The sequence below is a fragment of the Hypanus sabinus genome, chromosome 4, assembly GCF_030144855.1.
Source record: "Hypanus sabinus isolate sHypSab1 chromosome 4, sHypSab1.hap1, whole genome shotgun sequence".
In the NCBI taxonomy this organism is placed as follows: domain Eukaryota; kingdom Metazoa; phylum Chordata; class Chondrichthyes; order Myliobatiformes; family Dasyatidae; genus Hypanus; species Hypanus sabinus.
The window spans coordinates 189,637,635-189,659,428 of NC_082709.1; positions in this window are offsets into that span (position 1 = coordinate 189,637,635).

Here is a 21,794-nt window from a genome sequence, read left to right on the forward strand (position 1 = left end):
AAAGAATACTTTCAATATTCAATAGGTTTTAATGAAATTACCCCCTTATTCTTCTAAATTTCAGTGAGTATAGACACAGAGCCATCAAATGCTCTTCATATGTTAACCCTTTTATTCCTGGAATCATTTTCGTGAACCTCCTTCAGATCCTCTCCAATGGCAGCACATCTTTCACCTGCTCCTATGTCTGATGGTCTTAAGTCCTGTAAGTCTTTCTCCAACAGCTCTGTAGAAATACCTTCACCACGAGCTCTGCAACAGTTCACTAAACTGGCTCACCATTTTGTGTGGGTGACAAGGGGTGAGAAATAAATGTTGGCCTAGCAACACCACCCAGATTCTGAAAATGAATTGTATAGGTGTGCTTTCTATAGAAAGTAGTAACTGTCTCCACAAGTCTCCAGGTGGAATGGACCTGCATCAGTGCTGCCCAATTCCACAGGACTGGAAGTGGACCGCCCTGCAGTGCATTTTGGGAAGAGCTGTTGAACTGTTCTGCAACATTCTCAAATTTACCATTAGATGTGTGGTAGTCAGATGTTGACAGATCATTAGATGTATATCCCTCCATTGTGAATTCCTCGGCAGATGCAAACTGTGGGCTGCTACTCATTAAGATTCTTGATACTTCAATATTTCCTCAAATTCTGTGCAATTATGAAAAATAATGCTAAAATGATGGATGAGAGGTGACCTGATAGAGGTGTATAAGATGATGAGGGGCATAGATTGTGTGGATAGCCAGAGGCTTTTTTTCCCAGGGCTGAAAGGGCACAATTTTAAGGCGCTTGGAATAGGTACCACTTTCACACAGAGAGTGGTGGGTCCATGGAATGCACTGTTGGTGGCGATGGTGGAAGTGGATACAATAGGGTATTTTAAGAGCCTCTTAGATAAGTACATGGAGCTTAGAAAAATAGAGGGCCATGCGATGGGGAAATTCTAGGCATTTTCTAGAGTAGGTTACATGGTCGGAACAACATTGTGGGCTGAAATGCCTGTAATGTGCTGTAGATTTCTATATTCTATGTAACTTCTATGGAAGTGTGACTGTAATAATCATACAAAGAGAGCAGAGTATACAGTAGCTGTGTAACTAACAAGGCCTAGCACTGATCTTCAATCAATGCCCATCTCATACCATGCTAATAGTTGCTTACAACAGATAACAGATTTGCAATCAGAGGTGTTACAGATCTGCAGATAAAACCTACTCTGCCAATGTTTGTTCAGGGAGCGACAGCTTCTTTCTGTTCCACACACATCAACTACCAAGAGTGGCTGCCTCTTGGAATGAAAAGTTCAAAATAGAGATGGAGGCATTCAGATGCCCCTGAAATTCAAAGTTCAAAGTAAATATATTATCAATGTATACTGTATGTCACCATATACTGCACTACCATGAGATCCATTTTCATGCACACATTCACAGTAAAATAAAGAAATTACAAAAGAAGCAATGAAAAACTAGACACAAAGACTGACAATTTGCTCAAGAAGACAAACTACAAATACAAAAAAAACTTTAAAAATGATGATAATAATATTCAGTGAATCTTGGTTTTCAAGAGATATTGAGGCTTTGATTAAGAGGAAAATGGAAGTGCATAGCAGGTCCTGGCAAGAAGGAACAAATGAGTACAAGAAATGCAAGAGAACACTTGAGAAAGAAATCAAGAATGCAAGAAGGCATGAAGTTGCTCCAGCAGACAAGGTGAAGGAGAATCCTAAGGGATTCTACAGATACGTTAAGAGCAAGAGGATTGCAAGGGACAAAATTGGTCCTCTGGAAAACCAGATTGGTGATCAATGTGCAAAGCCAAAACACATGGGTGTGATCTTAAATGAATTCTATGCTTCCATATTTGCTCAGAAGACAGATACAGAGTCTATACAGGTGAGACCAACTTCATTACAGATGAAGAGGTGTTTGCCACCCTCAGGCAAATCAAGGTAAATAAATCCCCATAAAGCCTAACAAGGTGTTCAATTGGACCCGAAGGGAGGCAAGTGCAGAAACTGCTGAGGTCCTAACAGAGATATTTAAAACATCCTCAGCGAAAGGACAGGTATCAGAAGATTGGGAGATAGCCAATGTGGCTAATGTAGCCAATGTAGCTGTTTAAAAAAGGTTCTGAACAGAAACCAGGAAATTATAGGCCAGTGAATCTGATATCAGTTGTGGGAAAGCTATTGGAAAGTATTCTAATGGACCAGATATACAAGTATTTGGATAGGCATGGGCTGATTAAGGATAGGCAACATGGTTTCGTGCATGGTAGATCATGTCTAATCAATCTTATCAAGTTTTTTCAAGAAAGTTACCAGGAAAGTTGATGAGGCAAGGCAGTGGATGTTGTCTACATGGACTTCAGTAAGACATTTGACAAGGACCCACATGGTCAAGAAGGTTCAGTCATTCGGCATTCAGGATGAAGTTGTAAATTGGGTTAGATGCTGGCTTTGTGGAAAAGCCAGAAAGTGGTAGTAGATGGTTGCCTCCCTGATTGGTGACCTGTGACTAGTGAAATGCTGCAGTGATCAGTTCGTTGTTATTTGTCATCTATAGCAATGATCTTGATGATAATGTGGTAAACTGGATCAGCAGGTTTACAGATGACACCAAGAATGGGGTGTAGTGTACAGTAAGGAAGGCTATTATGGCTTGCAGAGGGATCTGGACCAGCTGGAAAAATGGGCTGAAAAATGGCAGATGGAATTTAATGCAAACAAGTGCAAGGTGTTGCACTGCAGTAGGATCAACTAGGGGAGGTCTTACACAGTGAACGGCAAGGCATTGAGGGATCTGGAAATGCAGGCACATAATCCGTTGAAAGTGATGTTACAAGCTTTTAGCCTTCATAATTCAATGTATTGAGTACAGAAGGTGGGATGTTATGTTGAAGGCATTGGTGAGGCCCAACTTGGAGTATGTTGTGCAGTTTTGGTCATTCCTTCCTATAGGAAAGATACAAATAAATTGGAAAGAATGCAGAAAAGAATGACAGGGATATTGCTGGATCTGAAAGACCTGAGTCATAAGGAAAGATTTAATAGGTTTGGGCTGTATTCTTTAGAATATAGAAGATTGAGAGTAGATTTAGTAGGGGTATATAAAATTGACAGGGTATATGCAGGAAGTTTTTTCTCCAATGAGATTGGGTGGAACTACAACCAGAGGTCATGGGTTAAGAGTGAAAGGTGAGAAGTTTAAGGGGAACATGAGGGGAAACTTCTTCACTCAGAGGGTCATGAGAATGTGGAATGAGCTGCCAGTAGAAGTGTTGCATGCAAGCTCACTTTCAACATTTAAAAGAAGCCTCAATAGGTACATGGATAGTAGAGATATGGAGGTCTATAGTCACGGTACAGGTTGATGGGAATAGGCAGTTTAAGCTGTTTCAGCATGGACTAGATGGGCCAAAGGGCTTGTTTCTGTGCTATATTTCTCTGGGACTCTAATAATAATAAAGCAAATGAATAATACTGGAGACATGAAATGAAGTGTCCTTGAAAGTGAGTCTGTAGGGTATTTAATCAGTTCAGAGTTGAAGTGGGTGAAGTTATCGATGTTGGTTCAAGAGCTTGATGGTTGAAGGGTAATAACTGGTATGGAAGCTCCAATATACATGTTCACAAGAGGTTGCAGAGGGTTGTAGACTCAGCCAGCTTAATGATGGGCACAGCTCTCCCTGCTTTCAAGGACATCATCAGAAAATGATGCTTTTAGCAGGCAGCATCCATTATGAAGGATCCTTACCATCAAGTCATCCCCTTGTCTCATTACTGCCAGCAGGGAGGAGACACAGGAGCCTAAAGATCCATAATAAATAGTTTTTCACCTCTATCAGATTTTGGAATGGTCAGTGAACGCATTAATACCACCTTGCTGTACTTCCTTTGCACAATTTATTTATGTTTATTGTAATGTAGTAATTTTCTGTCTTGTAGTGTTGATTAGCCTTACTACTTGAGGAAAGCAACTACTTATGAGTCCGGTGTTCTTGGCATGAATGCTACGTAGCCTCCTCCCTGATGGGAGTGGGACAAATAGTCTATGAACAGGGTGGATGGGATTCTTCATGATGTTACTGGCCTTTTGCCAGCACCTTTCCATCCTATCGGACTATCCTTGATATCATCTGTGGCTTCATCAATCATCTCAGCACCAGAGCTGAAGCAAGCTGCCTCAATCCCGAGAGTCCCCTTAAAATGATGGTAACTTTCAGAACATATATTTTCAGCACTATTTCAACATTCTTTGAAGTCTCTTGGGCATGTTATTTGTAAGCTACTGATTCTGGAGGATAGTGATCTAGTTTCATATTGTTCTTGTCCTGGATTCAGACTTATTGTAGTCAATAAAGTCACAGTTAATTCAATCTGTTCACAACTCATTTTGTTAATACTCATATGGTTCTGTGATCAGCTCTCCAGATAGTTTCACTCTGTGTCATTCTGAGCTGAGCTACAGCAGTTTGAAGAGTGTTAATGTCAAGGAAGAACAAGGTACCAGTGTGCTGGAGTCAGCTACTTTGAATCCTGGTGATTCTACTCACAATCAGTTGGTGTGAGCTCTCTGTGTTTTCATTACACCCGAGCCACACTGCAGGCAGTGTTGGGCCAGTTGAGGCAGTCAGGAGATCAGGTACCAACCCCATTCCAGAACATACCATATCCCTCCTAATCAACAGAGTAAACTGTCTGTGAAATTTCATTTGATCGATGTTTCACATCAGTCCATAAACATTGCGTTCATGGAAGAAAACTGATAAATGTTTATCATGACCAAATTATTTACTCATCCATTTTTTCAAAGTCATTGTCGACGTGACAATGATTGCTATCCATTGTGCAGCTCTCACACCATCTTTGGCACTGAACTGATTTCAGATGACAATTTCTTCCTGTTGTAGCACAAGGAAATGTGTGGAGTTCAGCCAGAAATGTCAACTGTTTCTTTAACCATGTAACCATATAACAATTACAGCACGGAAACAGGCCATCTTGGCCCTTCTAGTCCGTGCCGAATGCTTACTCTCACCTAGTCCCACTGGCTCGTACTCAGCCCATAACCCTCCTGTCCATATACCAATCCAATTTTACTTTAAATGACAATACCGAACCTGCCTCTACTACTTCTACTGGAAGTTCATTCCACACAGCTACCACTCTCTGAGTAAAGAAATTCCTCCTCATGTTACCCTTAAACTTTTGCCCCCTCTCAACTCATGTCTTCTTGTTTGAATCTCCCCTACTCTCAATAGAAAAAGCCTATCCACATCAACTCTATCTATCCCCCTCATAATTTTAAATACCTCTATCAAGTCCCCCCTCAACCTTCTATGCTCCAAAGAATAAAGACCTAACTTGTTCAACCTTTCCCTGTAACTTAGGTGCTGAAACCAAGGTAACATTCTAGTAAATCTTCTCTGTACGCTCTCTATTTTGCTGACCTCTTTCCTATAATTCGGTGACCAGAACTGTACAGAATACTCTAAATTCGGCCTTACCAATGCCTTGTACAATTTTAACTTACATCCCAACTCCTATACTCAATGCTCTGATTTATAAAGGCCAGCATTCCAAAAGCCTTCTTCACCACCCTATCCACATGAGATTCCACCTGCAGGGAACTATGTACCATTATTCCTAGATCACTCTGTTCTACTGCATTCCTCAATGCCCTACCATTTACCATGAATGTCCTATTTGGATTATTCCCACCAAAATGTAGCACCTCACACTTATCAACATTAAACTCCATCTGCCATCGTTCAGCCCACTCTTCTAACTGGCCTAAATCTCTCTGCAAGCTTTGAAAACCTACTTCATTATCCACAACACCACCTACCTTAGTATCATAAAGTACCTTGGTATCTTTTCCTCAGATGTGGACATAGGCCACATCTTGCATAGACACAGCATATCAGGAGATGTGGCCTATGTTCACACTTAAACAGGAGAGTGACAGTTGCCAGCATTTCAGTTATTCCTGCCTCTACAGTATCTACAATGTTCCTGCTTGTACTTGTGATGTCCCCACCATGTTCCTGCCTGTACCCGCCACGTCCCCACCAGATCCCCAGCACGCCCCTGCAATGCTCCTGTGAGCTTCAGCTTGTTTGTGTATTGGATTTCCAACTTGCAGATTTCTATCTGTGGTTTACTTTCACGTATTAGCTTCTTGTATTTACACTGTGGAGTGTTACACAACTCACTTAACCCAGGAGTATCAGTGAAGTAAATCTGTTTATCACAGCAGTCAAAACCCAATTGCAAAACTTATTGCAGCAACTGACACGTGAGACTGTGCTGTAAGTAATGGCTGCCACATCAACCTTCCGGCAATACTTAGTCTCCACATTAATGCACACTGCTTTTCTTTAAACAGCACTGAATAACTGGTGAACTGATTTATAAACCCATTCTAATTCTCTAAAACATCAACAATACTGGTGTATTTGGCACTTCTCAGACACCTGTGTTCCACCACACTCCCAACGACAGAACATAGATCAACATAGCAGAGGAATGGACCCTTCAGCCCACAACACTTGAGCTAAGCTTGCTGCCAATTTAAACTAATCCCGTCTACTTATACATGGTCCATATCCTCCATCCCCTGCCTGTCTGTGTGTCTGTCTGCATGCTCTAACAGGCACCACTCTGTAAAAAATCTTTCGGCATTTTAACGCTGCCCCACTCGCCTTTAATCTAAGCCCGTTAGTATTTGACATTCCTACCCTGAGAGAACGACTTTGATTGTCTATGCTCTCCATGCCTTTCATAATTGAAGATACTCTGTGAGGTCACCACTCAGCCTCTGATACTCCAGGGAAAACAACCCAGATTTGACCAACCTCACTCTTATCTAGGCATCATCCTGGCGAACCTCCCTAAAACCTTCACATCCTTCCTGTACACTACTCAAAATGTGGCTTTATACTCAATGCCCCAATAGACAAGGCAGGTGTGGCATAAGCCTTCTTTCTATCTACTTATGTTGCCATTTACAGGAAGCTATGAATATGTTGAAAGATATGGCACAATATGGATTATCTCAATCATTTACAGATATGGGAGGAGAAATGGCAGATGGAATTTAATTCATCCAAAGTGAGCTGCTGCACTTTGGGAAACAAATGGAAAGGAAACGTAAACAGTTAGTGGAAGGACTGTAGCAGTATTGATGTACAGAGATATCTGGGGCTTCAAGTTCACAACTCTCTGAAAATGGTTATGCAAGTTGATAGAATGGCAATGAGGGTATACGTTATGTTTGCCTTATTAATCAAGGAATTGAGTTCACAAGTCAGGATGTTATGTTGCTTTTTTTTATATAAAACTCTGGTTAGGCTGCATCTGGCAGACTGCATTCAGTTCTGGTTGCTCCAGTATAGGAAGGATGTGCAGAATTTAGATAGGGTGCACAAGAGGTTTACGAGGAAGCTGGACAAACTTGGCTTGCTTTCTCTGGATCAGCAGAAACTGAGAGGAGACTTGATAAAAATTTATAAAATTTACAGTGACAAAGTTAGTGTAGAGCCAGTATCTTTGTCCTAGAGTTGATATCAAATAGGGATTTAAGGTGAGAGAGGGCAAGGTTTTTTCACATTGAGAGTTTTGGGTGTCTGGAATGATGGAAGCATGATGGAAGCAAATATGATAGAGATCTATAAGAGGATCTTAGATAGGCTCACGGACAGAGAGTTACAGACATTCTGCAGGAAGAAGGGATTTGGGTCGTGAACTTAATTAGTTCACCACATCATGGGATGGTCTTGTACTCTACTGAAGTAGATTAGGAGATCAAGAGTACACGTTTAACATATAAAAGCAACTTACTCTTGCTCTTAATTTATTAGTTCATCTCCAGACTCATATGTTTTTTCTTTTTTAATACTGCACTCTACTCAGTTTAAGACTCAGCAGTCTCACCCTAGCAGCAAAGGCACTGGCAGAACAATTTAGTGCTTACTCTCAGTATGTGCGGTGCTCCAGTGTTTATACTGTAGAACCATGCATTCAGTCAGCCAAGGAACATCAGGAAAATGTGCTTGTTACACTGCCAGTCAATGCTTACTGGCCCAAACCATAAAACAATTATTATTCATAACTGAGAGTAACACCACAAAACCAAAAGCAACATGTATACTTCACAGCAAGGTACACAAAACCACACAAAGGAATGGTGCTCACATACTGAGGTGACTTCATGAATCTCTTCCACAGTTTCTTTCGCATTCACTTCATGGATTTCAAGATGCTGACATGGTTATAAACTATTCTCTGACATTATCATGCACATCCTGCAAACTTTGTAAGGCTTTCTGCACAGCCAGGTAGTTAACCAAATAATGAGAACCACATCTAACAATAATGTAATTATTTCAAGATTTCAATGCTCCTCCTTTAAAGTGCAGACACATCTGTGAGTTGTTAAATGTTTGACAGAATGATTAAAACATGACAGCAGCATGTTTTTCTGACAACCCCCAGGACATGATTCAAAACCACTCACAGCCCAACCCTGAAGTCATATAGATAACCTCTTTGTTAGAATACAAGGTACCCCACTCCTCTCTGCCTCAGGGATGCTGAGTTCCTCCTGTAAAGAATGCTTTATAGCTTCAGTCCAAGAGTATAGCTGCACTGTATGGTTTAGTGATTCACAACAACCCTTGTGTGACCATTTCTGGTGAGTTAACCACAGTGAACTATGTAATCATGAGATGAAAGGATTGCACGCTCTACCTCCCTAACATCGTGTTATTCGCGGCAAGTGCCATGTTGCACAAAGGGCCAAATACTCATTTTTGATGCAGCTTTACTGAAATATTGCACTAGAAAGTGAGGGTGATTCATTTCTGATCAAATACTGAGTGAGAGTGTATTCAAGCCACAGTATCCCTCCTGTATACAGAACATTGAACCTTCAAACCGTGGTGAAGACTGAACGGATATAGAATCACCTGGCAGTGCTCTTCAATGAGGCAGATGAAAGCAAATGTGGGACTACTGATAGCAAGACAGTCTGAAAAACAACTCATCCTATTGCTCCCTTAGTCATTACATTAAAGGTTAAAATTCCTCCATTGTACAGGGATCAAATCTTTCTTCCTTTTCTCTGTGCCCAGATTGTGTGCGAGGGAGGAACAGATGCCTCGGGAAATCTACATATGAATATAAACATTGGTAATAAAAAAAAGCTTTCCTTTAAACAATTCAGCAATTTCTTTTAGAATTATTTTTCAGTTTGAGTCCTGCAAGATCAAAGATTCTGAGCACTATATATTTTGACAATACTAGTGTGGATAATCTGGAAAAGAACGTTTTCAGTTTGGTAGGAAAGAGAAATGAAATGTGCAGCTGGCCGCTGTAATAGGAAAGTTGGAGCATAGGTTCTGAAAGGCTTAATGTTTATTTCTTTTTCCCTCTTGTTTGTTTAATTCATTTGCAAGGGGCAAAGGCAATAGAAGCCCACAGATACCAATATTTTACAATAATACCATAACATGCTGAAAGTCTACATTAAGCAAAGGAGCACTCATGGATTCTGTCTGACATTAATGATCACATCTCTATGGAGAGAAAGATGGTTTCAAGCTCTGTTGCTCAGTTATTTCCATTGTTTTATACATGAATTTCTCATATCTCAGTGTTTTGTAGTTTTTTATTTTATTAATATGAACTGAAAATTCTCAAGAAAAGCCTGCAGCCAGGCCCTAATTGTGACATTTAAAAGTTTGATGTGTACTATTCTAGTGAAATTATTACAACATTTAATTGCCTTCGTACTAATGCAGAGGGAAGTCTTTGCCAGTGTTTCACAACTACAATATATATGTTGTGTAATTCTAATACCATTCTCCTGACTGCTCAACCCAATTAATCTTTAACATTCTGTTCCACCAGCAATAGGATGTTCTAGACTTTCCTTCAGCAACAGTTTCTGGCAGAGATTTAATTTTACAACCAGCCCTGTGGAAATTGTTTCTGAAATTATTTTAGATTAGTGTCCTGTTATCATTTCACCTTCCAGTGGAAATGTCTCATTATTCACCTTTTACAATCTATAATATTACTCTGAAGCTTTCTAGGAGAAAAATGTCCTAACTTATCATCACAAATGTACCTGATATGCTTTGGCAAAATCTGTGAAGCTATACAGAATTCTTTCAATTGCTTTACATCTTTCCTTGACTAGAGATCAAAATCAAACAGTATGTTAGACTGAGATGTTTCTTTGCTTCTGAAATGAATGGAGAGAATGCTGGAATACTCAGCAGGTCAGGCAGCATCTATGGAGAGAGAACACCAGATTAATTAGCTTTGTTTTGTTCCCACAGATGCTGCTTGGCTGCCAAACACTTTTAGAATTCTCAGCGTTTGCATTTTTTTGCATTCTTTTCACCTTCTTTCCTCTATTATGCATTTAACCATAGTACTCTTTCTTGTCATTTAAAAGAACAATTACTTTAAATCATTTTGAACTATTATCCTCTTATCTTTAATTAAGAAGGTGGGAAATTTAGACAGATGAAGAAAAATGTCTTCACTCCGAGAATGGAGAACCTCTGTAACCCTCTGCCACAGAAGATTGTGGAAGACGGTTACTGAATATATTTAAGAAGGTTGAACAATTCAAGACACAAAAGATATTTGGGACATGGAGAGAGAATGGGGACATGATCTTGAACCAGAAGTTCAACCATGATCATATTAAATGCTGGAGATACTTTATGAACGGCCGACATCAACTCCTACCTTTTACATTTCTTGGTTAATGATCCTCCCTCTTATCAAGATCTCACTACATGTGCAATGGATTCAGTTTGATTCTCAACCTTTTGATACAGAATTTTCTTCTTGGAAAGTCTGTTTGCCAATCTCTGTTGAGATGGATATTCAACTGGCAGTCAGGACTCTCTGGGTGATAGTTTCATAAGAGAGGAATGTTCACCCAACAGCAGACACACAACTTGGCTTGAAAACTCTGCAGTGTGGGCTATATTTTACTGTCAGAACTATTATTCTGAATGTGAGATGTTAAGCCAAGGTCCTAAAATTTTTTTTAGGATCTAGTAGGAATGAGATGTTGTTATCCATCAGCCAACATTACTGGAATAACTGAGGCAAACATTATCTGTTGCTTCTGGAGGGACTCTGCTGTAAGAAACGTGGTTCTTATGACAGTCAAATAACAACTTCAGTGCTATACTTTAGAAATTCTTCAATGGCTTCAGCAATTTCTGAATATGTTGGAATTTCAGAAAAACAAGACTATTCATTCTTTCCAAAATGTTTTACTTGATGTTCATCTTCTATTAATTGCAGCCGACATACATTTTCTCATCATGATGGTTTATCAATGCCTTCCTGACATCTTGTTATTTGGATAAGATGCAATGCTCTATCCTACATATGTATTTTTGCAGTGAAGCATTTCATATCCAAATATCATTTTTCCTACATTACGGTCATGATTGCACTTCAAAACCACTTCTCTTCGAGAGACTGTGGAAGGTGCAATACAAATGCAAATCTGTCCTTTATTAAACTTTATAGAAATAAGTAGAGGTTCCATCCTGCAAAGTGGATACCAAATGCAAAATATTCAAGGCATGCTGAATTCAGAGCGTGTAGCCCAACCAGTATCATTTCGATATGGTGAAGGTTCCCTTGATCCATCAATCCAATCTAAATTTGAACATTGATACTGCATCCACCTTAACCCCATGTCCTGGAAGTGAATTTCACAGCCTTAAACTCAAAATTCCACATGTAGAAAGTTTTCACTCTTTTTTATTTTCAATGCCTTTATTTTATCATATATCTTTGGTGCCTAGCACATGATGTTTATAGAAGGCACCCCACAGACAGGGTCACCAGTGGTATTGGCTTACTTCAAATTGTCTTCACCTATACAAAGTACAGGTTGGAAGTCTAATAAAATACAGCAAGTGTAGAAACAAAAAAAAAACATGGGAAGTTCAAAAGCACATAGGGTAAAAGCATGCATTTCATTTTCACCTATCCTTCTGAGTTAATGTAATAGATCAGGTGCCACTGCTGCAGTGTGTACCTACCCCAGAGAATGAAAAGGACCAGAGGTGACAAGTCCATAAGATATATAAGTAGAATTAGTTTATTTGGCCAATTGAGCCTTCTGTGTCATTTCATCATGGTGATCTATTTTTCCTCTCAACACCAATCTCTTGCCTTCTCCCCATATCCCTTCATGCCCTGACCAATCTAGAATCTACCAATTTCTCCACAGCTGCCTGAGGCAACAAATTCCACAGATTCACAACTCTCTAGCTAAAGAAATTTCTCCTCATCTCCACTCTAAAAGGATGCCCCTCTCTGTTGAGGCTGTGTCCTCTAGTCTTAGTTTCTCTAACCATAGAAACATCCTCTCCACATCCATTCTATCAAGCCCTTACATCATTTGATAGATTTCAATTAGATCGCCCCTCATACTGCTGAATTCCAGTGAATACAGGCTCAGAACATCAAAATGCTCTTCATATGACAAGCTGTTCAATCCTGGAATCATATTCATGAATCCTTTTGAACCCTATCCAGTTTCAGCACATCCTTTCTAAGATAAAACTGTTCACAATACTCAATGTAAGGCCTCACCAGTGCTTTATAAAGTCTCAACATGATATCCTTGTTTTTATACTCTAGTCCTTTTGAAGTGAATACTAAAATCACATTTGCCTTCCTCAGCACAGACTTATGCAAATTAACCTTCAGGGAATTTTGCACTAGGACTCCCAAGTCCATTTGTGCCTCAGATTTTTATAAATCCTCTCCTTTTAGAAAATAGTCAATACTTTCATTTGTATACATTTTCTGGCATTGTATTCCATCTCCCACTTATTTGCCCTTTCTCCTAATCTGTCTAAATGCTTGTTGCCTCTCAATTTCCTCAAAACTACCTGCCCCTCCACTTACCTTTATATCATCTTTAAACTTTGCAATGAAGCCTTCAATTCCAACATCAAAATCATTGACATATAACATAAAAAGAGTTGGTCCTAACACAGACCCTTGTGGAACCCACTAGTCACTGGCAGCCAACCAGAAAAGGTTTCCTTTATTCCCACTCTGTGCCTCCTGTCAACCAGTCACTGCTTTATCCATGCTAGAATCTTTCCTGTAATACCATGGGCTCATGGTTAACAGGCCTGTTAAATGGCCTGATGTGTGGCACCTTATCAAAGGCCTTCTGAAAACCCACATACACAACATCAACTGATTCTCCTTTGTCTATCCTGCTTGTTATTTTGTCAAAGAATTCCAACAGATTTGTCAGGCAAGATTTTCCCTTGAGAGCAGCTGACTATGTTTTCCTATGCTGACTATGGCCTATTTTATCATATGCCTCCTAGTACCTTGAAACCACATCATTAATAATCGACTCCAACATCTTCCCAACCACTGAGGTCAGACTAACTAACCTATAATTTCCATTCTTCTTGAAGAGTGGAGATCCATTTGCATTTTTTCAGTCTTCTGGAACCATTCCAGAATCTAGTCATTCTTGAAAGATCATTACTTATGCCTCCACAATATCTTCAGCCACCTCTTTCACAACCCTGGGGTGTACACCAACTAGTTCAGGTGACTTATCTATCTTCAGACCTTTCAATTTCCTAAGAACCTTCTCCCAGTAACTTCACACATTTCATGACCCCTAACATCTGGAACTTCCACCATTCTGCTCGTACCTTTCACAGTGAAGACTTATGCAAAATTCTTATTCAGTTCATCGACCATTTCCCTGTCACTCATTACTACTATTCCAGCATCGTTTTCTGGTGGCTCAATATCCACTTTTGCTTCTCTTTTACACTTCATGTATCTGAAGAAACTTTTGGTACCCTTTTGGCTAGCTTACCTTTGTATTCTAACTTTACCTTCTTAATGACTTTTTTAGTTGCCATCTGTTGGTATTTAAAAGCTTCCCAATCCTCTAACTTCCCACTAAGTTTTGCTCTATTATATGCCCTCTCTTTGGGTTTTATGTTTGCTTTGACTTCTCTTGTTAGCGATAGTTGTGTCATCTTTCCTTTAGAATACTTCTTTCTATTTGGGATGTATATATCCTGTCTCTTCTGAAATGATCCCAGAAATTCCAGCCATTGCTGCTGTGCTATCATTCCTGCTAGTGTTCTTTTCCAATCAATTCTGGCCAACTCCTCTCTCATGCCTCTGTAGATCTCTTTACTCCACTGTAATACCGATACATATGACTGTAGCTTCTTCTCAAATTTCAGGGTGAATTCAATCATATTATGATCACTTTCCCCTAAGGTTTCTTTTTACCTTAAGTTCGCCAATCAATTCCGGTTCATTGCACAAGACCCAATGCAGAATAGCTGATCCCCAGCTGGGCTCAACCATGAGCTGCTCTAAAAAGCCATCTTGTAGGCTTTCTAGAAATTCCCCCTCTTGGAATCGAGTTGCAACCTGATTTTCGAAGCCTACCTGCATATTGATATCTTTCAAGTTTATTGTAAAATTGCCCTTTTGTATGCATTTTCTATCTCCCTTTGTAATTTGTAGACCACATCCTTACTACTATTTGGGGGTCTTTATATATCTTTTTACCCTTGTAGTCTCTTATCTCTGTCCACAGTGATTCAACCCTATGTCACCTCTTTCTAATGATCCAATTTCATTTTTTATCAACAGAAAAATATTATCTCCCAGCTACAATCTTCTTTCAGTAATGATGCCTGCAACATCATACATGCCAATCTATAACTGTGCTACAAGTTCATCTACCTTATTCCATATACTGCACGCATTCGAATATAACACCTTCACTCCAGTATTCATCTTTTTTGATTTTGTCTGCCTTTTAAGTTGTGACTTATCCTGTTGACTGCAATTTTGCCCTCTCATCAGACTGTCCTTGCTAGGAGTCTCACTTCACATTGCCTGTTTGTAAACCAACTACCTTGCCTTCAGCACTGTCACTCCAGTTCCCAACCCACTACCAAATTAGTTTAAACCCACCTAAGCAACCCTAGCCAGCCTGCCCACAAAGATATTAGACCTCTTGCATTCAGGTGTAAGCAGTTCCTTTTGTACAGGTTGTACCTTCTCCTAAAGATATCCCAATGTTCCATAAATCTGCCCCCTGCCCCTTGCACCAGTTCCTCAGATATGCATTCATCTGCTAAATCATCCTATTCGTACCCTCACTGGCACATGGCACAGGCAGCAATCCAGAGATTACCATCCTCGAGGTCCTACTTCTCAACTTTCTGTGTAGCTCCCTAAAATTTCTCTTCATGGCCTCCTCACCTTGTCTACCTATGCCAGTATGTACGAAGACTTCTGGCTGCACACCCTCATATGAGCATAAGAAGTAGGAGCAGGAGTAGGCCATCTGGCCTGTTGATCCTGCTCCGCCATTCAGTAAAATCTTGGCTGTTGTCCATGGACTCATTCGTGTGATAGGGGACCTACACCCTCCAAACCTTCACAGCCATAAGCTATCCTACTCCTGGACAAACCTTGCCGTCTATACTGGTTCAAAATCCAGGAACTCCTAATCATCAGTATTGTGAGGCCATATTTATCATTTTATTTCTCAATGATAGGAAAGGGCTAAGCATGATGTCATTAGGTCCTCTTGCACATCAGAAGATAATGAAGCCACAGGTGTACACTGAAACAGGAGGGCTAAAGCAAAGGCTAAAGGTAATGATCTGAAATGTGGACTTTGTTTCTCTTCCCACAGATGTGCTCTGACCTGCTGAGAGTCTCCAGAATGTTTTGTTTTCTTTTTAGATTTCCATTCCTTGCAGTGTTATGATTTTCATCAACTGCTGGGGAGTCTGAAATTTAAATCTTTGTATCAGTAGTCATGGCTTCTTCCAACCCCTCTGCAGATGTCCTCCTGAAGAAGTCCTTGCCACCCCAATCATCTGTGTCCACTCAACTCTTACTCCTCTGCCCACCCAATACTGCGTGAAATGTGAATGAGCACAATGCTGGAGAGTATCTACAAATGTTTGTACAAACAACCTGCTGGAGGAACTCAATGGGCTGAGCAGTGGCTGGGGAGAGAAAGAATTATTGATATTTCAGGTCGAAACCCTACCCCAGGCCAACAGGAATATTATACTCAGTGTAATATCCTCTCACTTTGTCCCCAGAATGATGCTGAGGATTATACTTCAAATGAAATATTGAACTGATTCAAATTCAAGCTCAAGTTCAATTTATTGTCATTCAACTGTACAGACGTATAACACCAAACAGCCATCCTCTGGACCAAGATGCAAAACACAACACATGTAACCAACATAAAACAAAGTAATATTACCACAATTAAATTAACAAATAATAAGTTGCATTTACAACACAAATTAAAAAGTAAACTGCGTAACATGACTAGTACTTTATAACAAGGAGATCAGTGTGGATCCTGACTTCTTGTTCAGCGGCATTTATTTATTTATTTGTATTATTTCGATACAGCTTGGAACAGGCCCTTCCCACCCAATGAGCCATATTGCCTAGCAACTCAATTAATTAACACAAGCTTAATCACAAGACAATTTATAATCACCAATTAACCTACTAACCTGTACATCTTCGGACTGTGGGAGGAAACACATGCGGTCATAGGAGAACTTAAGCTCCTTACAGATGGCACTGGAAGTGAACTCTGATGCCCTGAACTGTAGCAGAGTTGCACTAACTGCTACTCCACTTTGGACCATCAGATGTAAAAGGTTGCATACAGTAGTTTAAGAATAGAAGAGAGACACTTGCTAACATCAGCAACACATTGAAAAGAAGCCCATCCCATTTCCTTTTTATCATCTATGCAAGGCATAAGGGTGTCACAATCAGAATCAGGCTGAATATCACTGGCATATGTTGTGCAAGTGTTGTCCTTGTGGCAGCAGTAGAATTCAATACATAATAATAGAAAAATATGAATTACACTATGTATATATATAATAGTTAAATAAGCAGTGCAAAAATAAAAATAATTAAGTAGTGAGGTAGTGTTCAATGTCCATTCAGAAATCAAATGGCAGAGGGGAAGATAGCTGTTCCTCAATCATTGAGTGTGTGACTTCAAGCTACTGTACCTCCATCCAGATGGTAACAATGAGAACAAGGCATGTCCTGGGTGATGGGGGTCCTTAATGAATGATGCCACCTTTTTGAATCATCACTCCTTGAAGCTGTCCTGGATATTACAGAAGCTAGTGCCCATGACACAGCTGACTAAGTTTATAACTCTCTGTGCTTCTTTTGATCCTGTGCAGTAGCCCCATCCCCAGACCAGAAAGTGTTGCAGCCGGTTAGAATGGTCTCCATGATACATCTGTAGAAACTTGCAAGTGTCTTTGGTGACGTACCGAATCTCTTGAACTCCTCATGAAATATAACTGCTGTCTTGCCTTCTGTCTCTGCATCAATATGTTGGCCCAGGGTAGATCCTCAGAGGTACTAACACCCAGGAAATTGAAATTGCTTGATATTTTCACAGACAAAGAGTGATACCTCCTGGAAACAGGTCCCTCAGCCTATTCTGCACCTATATTCTGTGCCCCAATGTGCCTCCTGAAAGGAGTATTCCTCACATTCTACAAATCACCCAGCTGAGTCAATGACCACACATAGAGCTTGCCAGGTGAACACATCAGATCTCCTGAAGGTCATTTATGAACCAGAATGACATTTACAATGATCCAGTAGTTTCACATCACTGTCTTCCAGATTTAAAATCAGTGGTCTGGATCTCTCAAAACTAGTACTGTAATTTCATCAGTACACACTGCTGAAGATTTTGGATGTATATTCCCTGTGGTTTGCAAACACAAGCATTTAATTGGATAAAATTTGTTTTTGAACCTCCTGAATGTATTACATTACATCTTTTACAACTGATATCAAAAGTGCATGAGCCTAATTTCACTATAATTCAGCATCTTCAGATGATTCCAGTTTAAGACGGCACTACCAAACATGTGCGACAGCTCTCTGGTAGTTCAAAAGGCAAGACATTCGGCTTAAAATTATACTAATAACACTTTTTCTGAAGTAAATTATCACCACAAACAATGAAGACGCAAACAAAGGTGAAGTGAGTTTGATGGATGAACCATTGAAGATGGAGTGAGCCAGTGGGACAAGAGAAATCAAGGCAAAAGAGTTCCGATTTAAAAGATATACTGGAATGACAGGGCAATCCAGATCAGAGCAGTGAGCCAATTTTGCTTGCTCTCCTACGATGGTGACTCCACTTTCAATGATGCTGAGGCCATGAGGTCTGCCCCCAGCTGCTGTGCTCCATGCCCAGTAATATGATGGACTGATACTGAGGCTTGGACCTACCCTAGGCTAATCCAGGTTTGGATCTAACATAAGAACACTAGAAATAGGAACAGGAGTAGGCTACCTGGTCTGTCGAGCCTGCTCCATCATTCAATAAGGTCATGGCTAATCTGGCCATGGACTCATGTCCACATTAGACCATAAGATATAAGAGTGAAGTAGGCCATTCTGCCCATCAAGTCTGCTCCACCATTCAGTCATGGGTTGATCCAATTCTTTCAGTCATCCCCACACCCCTGCCTTCTCCCCATATGCTTTGATGCCCTGGCTAATCAGCAATCTATCTATTTCTACCTTAAATGCACCCAATGCAGCTGCTCGCTCCAACAAATTCAACAGATTTACCACCCTCTGACCAAAGTAATTTCTCGGCATCTCTGTTCTAAATGGATGTCCTTCAGTCCTGAAATTGTGTCCTTTTGTCCTGGACTCCCCTACCATGGGAAATAACTTTCCCATATCTAATCTGTTCAGGCCTTCTAAAATTCAGAATGTTTCGATGAGATCCCCCTCATTCTCCTAAACTCCAGGGAATACAGCCCAAGAGTTCCTCATATGGTAACCTGTTCCTTCCTGGAATCATTCTCAAGAATCTACTCTGAACCCTCTCCAATGTCAGTATATCCTCTCTAAAGCCCAAAATTTCACACAATACTCCAAGTGTGGTCTCAAGAATATCTTATAGAGCCTCAACATCACATCCCTGCTCTTTTATTCTATACCTTTAGAAATGAATGCCAACATTGCATTCGCCTTCTTCACCACCGACTCAACCTGGAGATTGACATTTAGAGTATTTTACACAAGGACTCAAAAATCCCTTTGCATCTCTGCATTTTGAATTCTCTCCCCATCTAAATAATAGACTGCCCATTTATTTCTTTCACCACAGTGCATGACCATACACCCTCCAACATTGTATTTCATTTGCCACTTCTTTGCCCATTCCCCTAAACGATCTAAGTCTCTCTGCAGACTCTCTTTTTCCTCAACACCTCCTGCTCCTCCACCTATCTTTGTATCTTTGGCAAAGTTAGCCACAAATCCATTAATCCCATAGTTAAATCATTGACATACATCATAAAAAGCAGCAGTCCCAACACTGACCCCTGTGGAACCTCACTGTTAACTGGCAGCCAGCCAGAATAGGATCCCTTTATTCTCACTCTGTTTTCTGCAGACCAGCCAATCCTCCACTCATGCTAGTAACTGCCCTGTAATTCCATGGGCTCTTATCTTGCTAAGCGGCCTCATGTGCGGCACCTTCTGAAAGACCTTCTGAAAAATCCAAATACACCATGTCTACTGCATCTCCTTTGTCTACCCTGCTTGGAATTTCCTCAAAAAATTGCAGTAGGTTTGTCAAGCAGGATCTTTCTTTCAGGAAACCATGCTGACTTTGGCCTATCTTGTCATGTGCCTCCGGGTACTCTGTAATCTCATCCCTAACAATCAATTCCAACAACTTCCCAACCACTGATGTCAGGCGAACAGGTCTATAGTTTCCTTTCTGTTGCTGCCTACCTTTCTTAAATAGTGAAGGAACATTTGCAATGTTCTATTCATCCGGTACAATGCCAGAATCTATTAATTCTGTTAAGATCATTGTTAATGCCTGCGCAATCTCTCCAACTACTTCCTTCAGAACCCGAGGGTGCATTCCATCAGGTCCAGGAGATTTATCCACTCTCAGACCATTGAGCCTCCCGAGTCTCTTAAATGATACTCTTAGATGTCTTCCACTGTGAAGACTGATGCAAAATACGCATTCAGTTCCTCTGCCATCTCTGCATCTCTCATGGCAATCTCTCCAGCATCATTTTCTATTGGTCCTATTGCTACACTCAACTCCCTTTCACCCTTTATATACTTAAAAAAGCTTTTAGTATCGTCTTTGATATTAGTCACCAGCTTCCTTTCATAATTCATCTTCTCCTTCCTGATGACCTTCTTAGTTATGTTCTGTAAGTTTTTAAAAGCTTCCCAATCCTCTATCCTCCCACCAGCTTTCCCTCTCTTTTGCTTTCACTTTGGCTCTGACATCACTTTTCAGCCACGGTAGTGTTCTTCTTCCACTTAACATTTTTTTCTTATTTGGAATATATCTACTCTTATTGCAGAAACTCCAGCCATTGCTGCCCTGCTGCTCTTCCTGCTAGTATCCCTTTCCAGTCAGCTTCGGCCAGTTCCCCTCTCGTGCCATTGAAACTTCCTTTATTCCACTGAAATAGCGACACATTGGAATTTAGTTTCTCCTTCTCAAATTTCAAAGTGAACTCAATCATATTGTAATCAGTGTTCCTTAACCTTAAGTTCTCTTATCACCTCTGGATCATTGCACAATACCCAATCCAGCACAGCTGATCCCCTAGTGGTCTCAACAACAGGCAGTTTGAAAAACCCATCCTTTAGACCTTCTACAAATTCTCTCTCTTGTGGTCTAGTACCAGCCTGGTTTTCCCAAAACACTTGCATGTTAAAATCCTCAACAGTTATCTCCAATTATCCTTCCTGCCTTTTCCCCATAATCCTTAATATCCCTACTATACAAAAAACTATCCAATATTGTCTTGAACATCTTCACTGAAGTAGCCTCCACTGCTTCATTCAGCAGGAAATTCCACAGACTCTCTACTGTCTGGGAAAAATAGTTCCTCATAATCTCCACCTTAAATCTACTCCCCTGAATCTTAAGGCTATGTCCTCTCATTCCAGTCTAATCTACAGGAAACAACTTTCCTGCCTCTATCTTATGTAGCCCTTTCATAATTTTATATGCTTTTATAAAATCTCCTCTCACCCTTCTGAATTCCAGCAAGAACAGTCCCAGAGTTCCAAAGAGATAGGGAAGTTATGGTAGGGTACAGGAACCGTGGTGTACAAAGGCTGTGATAAAACTAGTCAAGAAGAAAAGAAAAGCTTACAAAAGGTTCAAATAATTAGGTAATGTTAGATATCTGGAAGATTATAAGGCTAACGGGAATGAGCTTAAGAAGGAAATTAGGAGAGCCAGACGGGGCCATGAGAAGGCCTTGGTGGGCAGGATTAAGGAAAACCCCAAGGCATTCTCCAAGTATGTGAAGAGCAAGAGGATAAGGTGTAAAAGAATAGGGCCTATCAAGTGTGACAGTGGGAAAGTGTGTATGGAACCAGAGGAAACGGCAGAGGTACTTAATGAATACTTTACTTCGGTATTCACTATGGAAAAGGATCTTGCTGATTGTAGTGATGGCTTGCAGCAGACTGAAAAGATTGAGCATGTAGATATAAGAAAGAGGATGTGCTGGAGCTTTTGGAAAGCATCAAGTTGGTTAAGTAGCCGGGACCGGATGAAATATACCCCAGGTTACTGTGGGAGGAGAGGGAGGAAATTGCTGAGCCTCTGGTGATGATCTTTGCATCATCAATGG